Source organism: Capsicum annuum, chromosome 2 (genome assembly GCF_002878395.1).
Source record: "Capsicum annuum cultivar UCD-10X-F1 chromosome 2, UCD10Xv1.1, whole genome shotgun sequence".
In the NCBI taxonomy this organism is placed as follows: Eukaryota; Viridiplantae; Streptophyta; class Magnoliopsida; order Solanales; family Solanaceae; genus Capsicum; species Capsicum annuum.
This window is the reverse complement of record NC_061112.1, coordinates 118,897,654-118,908,529: the sequence shown is the minus strand read 5'-3', so window position 1 is coordinate 118,908,529 and position 10,876 is coordinate 118,897,654.

The following is a 10,876-nucleotide window of genomic DNA, read 5'->3' as shown; positions in this document are numbered from 1 at the left end:
AAAAACAAAGGATAAACAAAATTATGATAAGAACAACAACACTAGGATAACAATAATCCAACGTTACAAGATTACAAGACACAACAAGAACCAACGGGTTCACTAGACAACATAAACTAAGACATGAAATGTAAAGATAGAAAGTGAGACATACACTATTACAAGATTAGGAACCTTAAGATATATTAAATATATGGACCCCTAGGACTTACAATAGAAACACCACATTCTTACAAAGGAAAAAGATTGGAATCAACCTCTCAAGCGCCAACATTTCCAAGAAATACATATTCACAAGTGATTCCACACTTGCTCATGTCCTAGTTTCGACCTAGGAAGGCTTTCTCACTCAAGAGACATGTTCTTTGTGTTCTTACATCAACATTTAATACCTAATCAGATAAAACCCTAAAATATTCTTTTTATAGGATAATAAAAATAATAGATAAAATAACAAAAGTGCCCCTTAGTGTTAAATAGACAAAATGGCGCCCATGGAGTGCAATATAGGGGCGGCTTTGGAGCCCTTTTCAAACTTCAAATCGTACACTCCGTAGGTTTAATTTAACAGACTAAAATTTCCATCTTTATGATCGTGCCCGAATCAGGACTCCCACAGTTTTAGCTTTAGATTCAGTCTCAGTCAAGATCTCAAATAGTCCTTCAGATTTAGGACCGTCAGATACAGTCACACAGCTCAGTAAGGAACTTAGATAGTTCCACAGATTTAGAGATCACCCACTAGATAGGCTTGATCTCAAACTCAGTCAGTTATTATTATCATCCTTATCAGTATTAGAAGATCCAGAGATCACCCATCAGATAGGTGTGGTCTCAAACTCAGTCAACCATTATCATTATTAGAAGATTCATAGATCACCCGTTAGATAGACCTGATCTCAGTTTCGTTCAGAGATATTAGCAAGTTGCAAACTCAGTTATTAAGTCTCGCAGTGCTAGTGAATTCAGATGTCAGTAATAATAAGTTCAGTAGTCAGAAGCTCAAGTATTCCGAAGTTAGTATTTAGTGTTGCCATGATTTAGTTATGATTTATGCATTTATGCATGTATCCTTATTCATCATATTCAGATTATTCAGTTAGTATAGTTTATACATAAAACCTTACATTTAGCCATACCACATCATCCATACCAGTACATTCAATCATACTAACGCATTTGCGCTATGGTGTTTTACTTTACGCTATAGGTTCAGAAGCATGAGATCCAGAGACCCCTAGCATATCAGACTTAGTCAACAACAGTAAATGTAGCAGTGAGTCCTCTTCATTCGAGAATGATCCTTATTTTATTATTGTATTAGATTCAATTTATTTTTAGTAGATGGAGTTAGTTGGGGACATGTCCCATCAACTCATTATTTAGACAGTTAGAGGCTTTCAGACTACAGAGTTTTTTAGACTAGTTATACAGACAATTGTTTTAGTTTTGATGTCGATAGACTTTATTCAGTTTTATTTTAGTATTCGAACCTTATGGCAAGTTTCCACCAATTTTCTACATGTATTTTGCTATATTATGCAGTGTTCAGTTATAGGTACCAGAAGAGGGTTAGATTGTGGTCCTTCGGGATCATGAGCACTGTGTGGCATTTCGATTATAGAAAATTGAGGCATTACAAATTCATACCCATAATCACATCAAAATTAGTCATTGGCAATATAAGTAAATCAACTATGGTGTCCTTACCCTGAAGAGATATCACACACCCTTTATAAACTCTATCTAGGGATAAGGTCTCCCCCACTGGGGTCATAATAATATATGGCCTAACAAGAGTCTCAATCCTTCTCTCTAAGAATAAAGCAAAATATGAGGACACATATGAATATGTATAACTAAGATCAATAAGAGAATAATCCTTATGAGAGTCTATAGTGATAATAACTGTGTGTGACCACTACATTAGATGTATATATATCCTATCTAGCCATAGCAAAGAATCTTGGTGGTCCACCTACTTTCTGAGAACCCTGAGCACCCTGTCAACCCTATCCATAAATAACCTGTGAAGCAATTCTAGCTGGCTGAGTGTGAGCATAAGCACCTACAACGTCTCTCTGAATCTGAGCAGTAGATTTACTGGAACAAGAATTTCCCTTTGGAAAAAACTTAGCAATATGCCCTCTTTCACCACAAGTATAACTAGAACTGGCAACTCCAAAACAACGTCCACTATAATTCCTGCCATAATTAGAACATTTTGAATGTTGCTCAGATTGAAAAAACCACTAGTATTCCTCTGTATCTGCTGCTGACCCTACCTAGCTAGATAACTTTTCCTTGAGGACTGGCCCACTGACTTTGACTATGTAGGCCTAGATTATCCACGATCAAAACCACTCTTGCCCCCAGACGGAGCACCACTAAACCCACCTGAGTTATGTGCCTTCTTGTTTTCTTGATTAATCCTTTCCATCTCATAATAGGACTCAAAAAGGAGAGCAGTGTCAACCAACTCAAAAAAGGTTCCATAACGCACATCCCGTATCACAGGATCACGATAACGAGCCTCAAGTCTATCCATAAATTATCTTACTTTCTCCCGCTTATCTGTGACTAAAGAATGAACATACCTGGATAACTCAATAAACTTAGCTTCGTACTCAGTGATCGTCATAGATCCTAATCGTAACTCATAAAACTGGCATCTCATCTCATCTTGTTTGCTCAAGGGAATAAATTAATCCATAAACATAGTTGAAAACTTTGTCCAAGTGATCGGTGGTACCCCTCAAAATGGAAGTCCACCATGCCTCGGGAGACCCTGAGAACAAAAAAGTGGTAAATTCTACACCACGAGTCTCCATCAGTCCCAAAGTAGTCAATATCTTCTCACAGCAATCTAAAACCTTTTGAGGCTCAATAGAAGATGGTGTAGCACCAAACTCTTGTGGCTTAAGATCCATGAAACTCTTTAGATCCTTGGGTTGCCCTATAGCTGGAATCGGATGATCAACTGGCAGAGGTGCCTGAGAGGTTGCACCATTCAACTGAAGTTGTTCTTGCATCTACGAAGTATCCTGAGGGGCTGGAATTCAACTCTGATTAGGCACCAATGCCTCAAGTACATTCAACATTCTTACCACTACGTCTGCAGGCAATGTAACAGTAGTTGCAGAAACTAACATTGAAGCTGGAGTATCTCGATCAACCTTATCATGTACCTGCTTAGAAGCCATAACTTAGGGCTAGCACGGATTCCTAACTCCAGGCTGAGCACTGGTCTGCATCCTTGTTCGAGGCCTAGTTGGATGAGACCCAAGTCGACCACCACCATGGGTAGGAACCTGTCCATCACCACATCCAACAGGTGCATTAGATTGACTAACAGAGGAAGAACTATGTCTCTTAACCATCTGTGAAATAATATTTAAAGGTTAGACTGAATCCAACTCAATGCACAAATAATGAATTAAAAAGGAAAAACTTCCTAGATGTTTTGTAGCCTCACATTCATGAGTATGGGAGCCTACGTACCCCTGAACAAGAATCTACTAAACACTGCTCCATGACCCGAGACCTAAAGCCTAAGCTTTGATACCAACTTTGTCATATCCCAAAATAACCCCTAGGCATGACTGGCTCCTGACAACACCGCTTGCCAGGAGAACCAAATTTCTAGACATTAACCATATCTACAAACACTGAGATAAAAACATACACAATACTATGTGCACGAAATAATCATTAATATAGGATAATTATCCAACAAGATATCACATAACGATGTATGAAAATGATAATAGTTTAGATAACAAATCTCTAACATAAGTCCCACACAAAGTTCATGGAGCATCTAAATAGAGTTACATAAGTTCAATTTTTGGGCATACAAACCTAACAAAAGGAAATATACGCTAAAAATAACTAAAGATGAATGACATCCTTCACGAATAATGCGAAGGCTCACCTTAGTGATAGAATCCACACGTAAAGGCAGTCAACCATGAGCCTCTCTCTCTGCAACTGTATCTACACGTATGCAAGTAAGGAGTGAGCTATATAAATATAACCCACTAAGATCCTTGACTCACTACTTTAATACCCCTAAAACAAGTGTTAGAAAATACAAGGCACAATAAAATACACAAATAATATGTACATAATATCTCTCATAGAATAATATCAATAAGATTCCAAAAGAAGTTCAAAAATACCATCCTATGTCTCAACTCAATCCACACTCACGACTTATCATAATGACAATGAAGGTGATTGGACTAGCACCCCGACAAGTCCACGACAACATATATAATGCCCACAAAAAGTCTACTATGGTAGCATACACAAGCCCTATTCATATTACGGAAGAATAGGTGATGCCCCTAACATATTATGGCAGCATAAGTAATGCCCCAAACATATAACAGCAGCATAAGTAATGCCTCTAACATATTACGGCAGCTATGTATGCCCCTAGAGACTATAACGGCAGCAAAGAAAGTATATTCAACGCCCCAACCTAACCTCACATTTCACCTCTAAACGATTCTCAATACACTTTTCATAATACATATTCATAGCTAGTCAAAGGCCATAAATTATACAAAAGTAACACCCCATAAAAGTTTGTGCATGTATTAGCTCTTAGTAGCATGCATAATGATTTAAGACAAGAAAATTTTTCTAACTGTCAAAGAGACTTAGTCTCATTTTTAACTCTCAATCTTTAGATATTTTATTTTTGACCTTCCCAACGTCTGCTTTTCAATTTTTAAGTTGCATTACGATCGGGAAAGATCATAGTACATCTCAGACAAGTTTCAGAATTTTTGGACCTCGTTTAGGGCACGTTTGATTTTTGAAATAGTAGCACTATGCGATTTATGCACGTTGCACGATGCATCGCATCCTACGTAGCATGCGATGGAGCATGTGACACATGCTCCAGTCTGGTGGGATAGAGCATGCGACACATGCTCTGTTGTACGCACCTAGGAATTTCAGCTTTTAAATCTGTCTTATTAAGGGTATTTTGGGTATTTTCCACCCCCATATCAGCTTAAACATGGGATTGAACCGCAATTACACCAAAATGCACCCACTTTCATCAAATTACTCCAAGAACACTCTCTAGGGTTTCAAACTAAAAATCTAATTAAATCAAGATTCAACCGTGGGTTTTCAAAAGTGATTGAAGATTCGGAATCCCCACATCATAGGCTTCAAGAATCATCCATTATTCTTTGTAATCGAGGTACGTGGGGTTTTCCTAAAATCTCATGGTCATATAAATCATGATTTTAAGAAAAAGGTTTTGGATTTATGAATGCATTCATGTTTTAGAAGCCTCAATGATGTTGTTTTAGCCTTTAGGCCTTCCCTAAATTGATTTGAATTGATATATGTATATATGTATGTGTTTTAAGGTTGATGACTGAATTGAGAGTATGACATATGAAAAATCCCTCTCTTACTATGATTTTTCCTTTGCTTATGATATGCTATGGATTGTTTTGAATGCATCATTGAAAAGCATGATATAAAATGCCTTAAGTATTGTTATAATTGGATTATGATTTTGATTTCAAAAGAGAGGGTAGTTATGTTGATAAATGTTGAAAATATTCATATAATGAAAGAGTGCATGATTTTTCCAAAAGTACATAACCAGCATATGTTTAAAGAATTCTTGCATAGTTTTAACTTATGTTTCGGAATATGAAATCTCTTAAACTATTTGCAAGTTTGGGTATCTAAATTGAGTTTTCATGAAAGAATCATTCATGGTACAATATGGCTCAGAATTAGGACTTGCAAGTCTTGGTGTGATGCCAACAAATCAGATAATGCCATGGTAATTCAGAATAGAATAGAATGCATGTTTGAAATTAGATTTCTCAGATGTTAAAACTATAATAATGCACAATTCAGAACAGGATAAAAATTGGGTATAAAGAGAGCTCAGGTGGTTCTCCAAAGAAGGCATGAGTTCAGATAAATCATTACCCAAAATCGTGGTTTGCCGATTCTAATATATTATTATACGCTGGCATAGTGCCCTGTGGCGTATCAGACTCTGACACTCCAACCCTTGCGGCATACTTGGGGTTTGGGGCTTCCCTGCTGAGTCAATGGTGGATTCCATATAGCCCATGGAATATCAAACTTGTAGGGGAGTGCCACTTAACTCAAAATTAATACAAAGATAAAAAATTGCATTGATAGAAAGTTTTATGATATATCAAAAAAAGTGCCCATGTGTTTTGAAGCTGTTTTATGCATGATGTTTTGTAACCTGCTCTCATATATTTTATATTTATATAGACATATTATTTTGGATTTCTTCGCGTTTCAGTACACTGTATTGACCCCCTACCTTTCAGGTTCTATGGCACAGTCTAGGGGGCCTGATAAGCAGTAGATTTCAATAGACAGAAGCACATAGTTTAATTGGTGAGCCTTCTATATTTTAGAAGGCCTATTTTTTTTAGACTTTTATCGTAGGCATGTTTTTGGTCTACTGGGCGCCTTGTCCTAGTTTTTAGACAGTTTTTATTTGCTCATGCAGTAGAGATTTCGCAGATGGTTTTCAGATGTTATTACTCAGTTTTGGATTTCATTCCTCATTATTGAACTGAATCTAGAATTTAACCATGTTTTTGTATTAGAGTATTTTTCTATGTTTCCTTATTTATGTGTGAATGGTGTATATGATTACAACTTAGAAGGGTGTCTGGACCTTAATAGTTCTGGATGCTCGTCACGGCCAGGGCCTCAGTTCGGGTTGTGGAAAACTTGGTATCAAATCATGGTTCATGGTCCCAGAGTGTCTACAAAATCACATCAGGTAGAGTCTTATTCTGGCTGTGTAGCGCGCCACACTTATAAGCAGAAGGCTACTAGGCGTTTAGGAACATTTCCGCTCTTTGTGATTTGGTTCGTGCTTTGGAGTCTAATCAATCCTCTAATCAGCTGATCTCTTATATTTTAGAACAACCAGCCATGTCTCCTCGTTGCTCCAACAATTAGAACATTCAGGATAATGAAGTCTTCCCCACCCATAGGATGTGTACCCGCAATAGAGCACACACCCTAGAACCTGTTTCTTCTTCGAGAGTACCTCCAGTCCCAACCAGTCCACCTCGAGCTCCAAGAATAAATGTTAACCATCCCATTCTTCTTAAAGGGACATATCTAATGTAGAATTTAGACTGTTTATTCATATTCTTGCATAGCTGGTAGCTGCACAGACTCAGAGGTAGAAGGACACTAGGTCTACATCTGTTACTTCTAAGGCTACTAGGGTGGGTCAGTTCATAAGAATAAACCCGCCCAAATTTTCTGGCAATAAGGTAGAAGAGGATCCACAGGAGTTTGTGGATAAAATAGAGAAGATTTTTAGGGTAATGTATATAGACCAGGTAAAAGGGGTTGAATTAGTAGCATACCAGCTTAAAGATGTAGTGAACCAATGGTATAATGAGTGGGAGGATGCAAAGGGTGAGAGTGTTGAGCCCACAGTTTGGGGTGAGTTCATGAAAGCCTTCCTTGATTGGTTCTTCCCCCTAGAGCTGAGGGAAGCCAAAGCTGAAGAATTCATGAACCTAAAGCAAGGAAAGATAAGTGTCTAGGAGTACACTCTAAAGTTCAACCAACTGCTCGTTATTCTCCTGAGATGACTAGTAGTATAAGGGCTTGAACGAGGAAATTTGCATTTAGACTTTCAGATGACTTGGTACTTGAATGTTAGGGAGCAATATTGAATAGGGACATGGATTTCACCATACTATCAGTCCACATGCAGTAAGTTAAGGAGAAGAAAAAGAAAATTGCTGAGTCTAGGGAGAAGGACAGGCAGGCAAAGAGAGCCAAAAAAGCATACTAGAATCACAGTCAGTAGCAGAGCATTAATTGGGGTAACAAATGGCAAAAGAAGAATTTTTAGGGCAAGGCGCAGTCTGCAGCTAGCGCCCCAGTGCCCAGACCCCCAGTTGATAGATGATCCCAAAGTTTCCAGACTAATCATGGATCCAGGGCGCAGGATACCCAATCACAAGGAAGTGTGACTCAGCAGCATTGTACTTTTCCATGGAGTGAGACTTGAGGTAAGCATCATCCAGGGAGGTGTTATCTGGGCTCACTAGTGTGTTATTCATATGGTCAGACGGTTCATTTCCAGAGAGATTTTCCTTTGGCTAGAAGAAATATTGGTGGTGCCAAGTCTCAGGTAAAATTTTCTGAACCACCTTAAAAGGGAACCACTTCAGCTGCCGGAAGCGGTCGCAACTAGTTGTATGCCTTGACCAATTGCCAGGAGGAAGAGGCCTCACTAGATGTAGTTACCAGTATGTTGCAAATCTTTTCTCATGATGTTTATGTGTTACTTGATCCCGGGTCTACCTTATCCTATGTGACCCTTTATGTGGCTGTTGGTTTTAGGTTTGAGCCCGACGTGATTGCTAAACCTTTCTCTATTTCCACTCTGATGAGAGATTCTATTGTTGCTAGAAGGGTGTATAAGGATTGTGTTGTAACTGTTTGTAGTCGGGATACTGTGGCAAACCTCATAGATCTTGAGATGGTTGACTTTGATTTTATCTTAGGAATGGACTAGCTCCATTCATGTTATGCCACACTAAATTATAGGACCCGAAGAGTCACCTTTTCTTTTCTAAATGAACCAATCTTAGAATGGGAGGGGCATTCTCTAGCACCTAGAGGGAACTTTATATCTTATCTTAAAGCCCGTAAACTTATATCAAAAGGGTATTTGTACAATCTTATCTGGGTTAAATATTGTAATACTGAAAGTCCTACTTTTCCTTCTGTCCCGATGGTAAATAAGTTTTCTAAAGTCTTTCAAGATGATCTCCCGGGAATACCACCTGAAAGGGAGATAGATTTTGACATTGATTTATTGCCAGACACCCGCCTCTTTTCTATTCTTCCATATAGAATGGCTCCAGTAAGTTGAAAGAGTTGAAAGAGCAGCTAGTAGATCTCCTAGATAAAGGTTTTATCCTTCCTAGTATTTCTCTCTAGGGTGCACCTGTACTCTTCGTATGAAAGAAAGATAGTTCCCTTTGTATGTATATAGATTACCGCCAGTTGAATAAGGTCATGATTAAAAATAAATATACTCTTCCTAGGATTGATGATCTTTTTGACCAGCTTCAGGGTGCTAGGTATTTTTCAAAGATAGACTTTTGTTCGGGATACCATCAGTTTAAGGTTAGAGAGTCAGATATTCCCAAAATATCTTTCTGAACCAGGTACAGTCATTATGAGTTCTTAGTCATGTCCTTCGAATTGACTAACACCTCTGCACCTTTCATGGATCTAATGAATAGGATCTTACGGAAGTTTCTATACCTATTTGTTATAGATTTCATTGATGACATCTTGGTTTATTCAAAGAGTGAGGAGGACCATGCCAATTTCTAAGTGTGAATTCTGGCTTAATGTATTGCTTTCTTGGGGCACATTATGTCTAGTGAGGGGATAAAGGTTGATCCCCAAAAGGTTGAGAAAGTGAGAAAATGGCCCAGACCCACGACTCCAATCGATATTTAGAGCTTCTTGGGTTTGGCTGGGTATAACAGAAGATTCGTAGAGAGCTTTTCTTCTATAGATACTCCACTTATTAAGTTGACTCAGAAAAAGGTAAAGTTTGTGTGGTCTGACTCCTTTGAGAATAGTTTTGAGAAGTTGAAAGACAAATTGATTACTGCACCTATTCTGACCCTTCCAGAAGGTATAGAGGGGTTTTTTTATGTATTGTGTGCATCTCGTGTGGGAATTAGGTGTGTACTTATGCAGCACGGTAAGGTGGTAACTTATGCATCTAGGAAGTTGAAGGTGCATGAGCGAAATTACCCCACTCATGACTTAGAGTTAGCAGTTGTGGTGTTTGCGCTTAGAATCTATAGGCATTATCTTTATGGGGTACATGTTGATATTTTCACTGACCATAAGAGTTTACAGTATGTTTTCTTGCAGAAAGAATTGAACCTTAGGAAAAGGCGCTGGATGGAATTGCTAAAGAATTATGACATGAGCCTGCACTGTTATCCGGGAAAGGCGAATGTGGTAGCCGACAGCCTTAGCAGGTTGCAAATGGGCAGGCTTTCTCATGTTGAAGAAGGAAAAAGAGAGATGGTAAAGGATATTCACTAACTTGCAAATCTTGGAGTGCGACTCTTAGATTTTAAAGATGGATGGGTAGTTTTTCATGAGGTAGCTAAATCATCCCTTTGTGCTAAAGTTAAAAGAGAAGCAGGTCGAAGATCCCATCTTGATGCAGATCAATAAAGATGTGGGACAAAAAGGTGATGTCCTTTGAAATTGGTGGTGATGGTATTTTGAGATATTAGGGAAGATTGTGTATGCCAGATATAGATGGTCACTGGAAGAGAATCCTTGACGAAGCTCACACATCGAGGTATGTTTTTCACCCAGGCTCTACCAAGATGTATCATGATCTGAAAATCATTTATTGGTGGAATAATATGAAGCATGATGTGGCTAACTATGTTTCCAAGTGTTTAAATTTTCAACAAGTTAAAGTGGAACATATGAGGCCAGGTGGTACGTCTCAAGATATAGCTTTGCCTTTGTGGAAGTGGGAAATGATCAATATGGATTTTATTACGGGACTTCCGAGGTCCCCAAACCGGTATGATTCCATTTTGGTGATTGTTGATTGGCTGACTAAGTCAGCTCATTTTTTGCCTGTTAGAACTAACTATTCAGGAGATGATTATGCCAAACTGTACACTGAGGAGATAGTTAGCTTACATGGGGCACCGATATCCATCATATCTGTAATATCCTACATTTTGGACTAGAATGAAAATCTGTCATTCCTATACGTGGATGTTTCAAAAGCCTCAAATCCTATATAAATTTA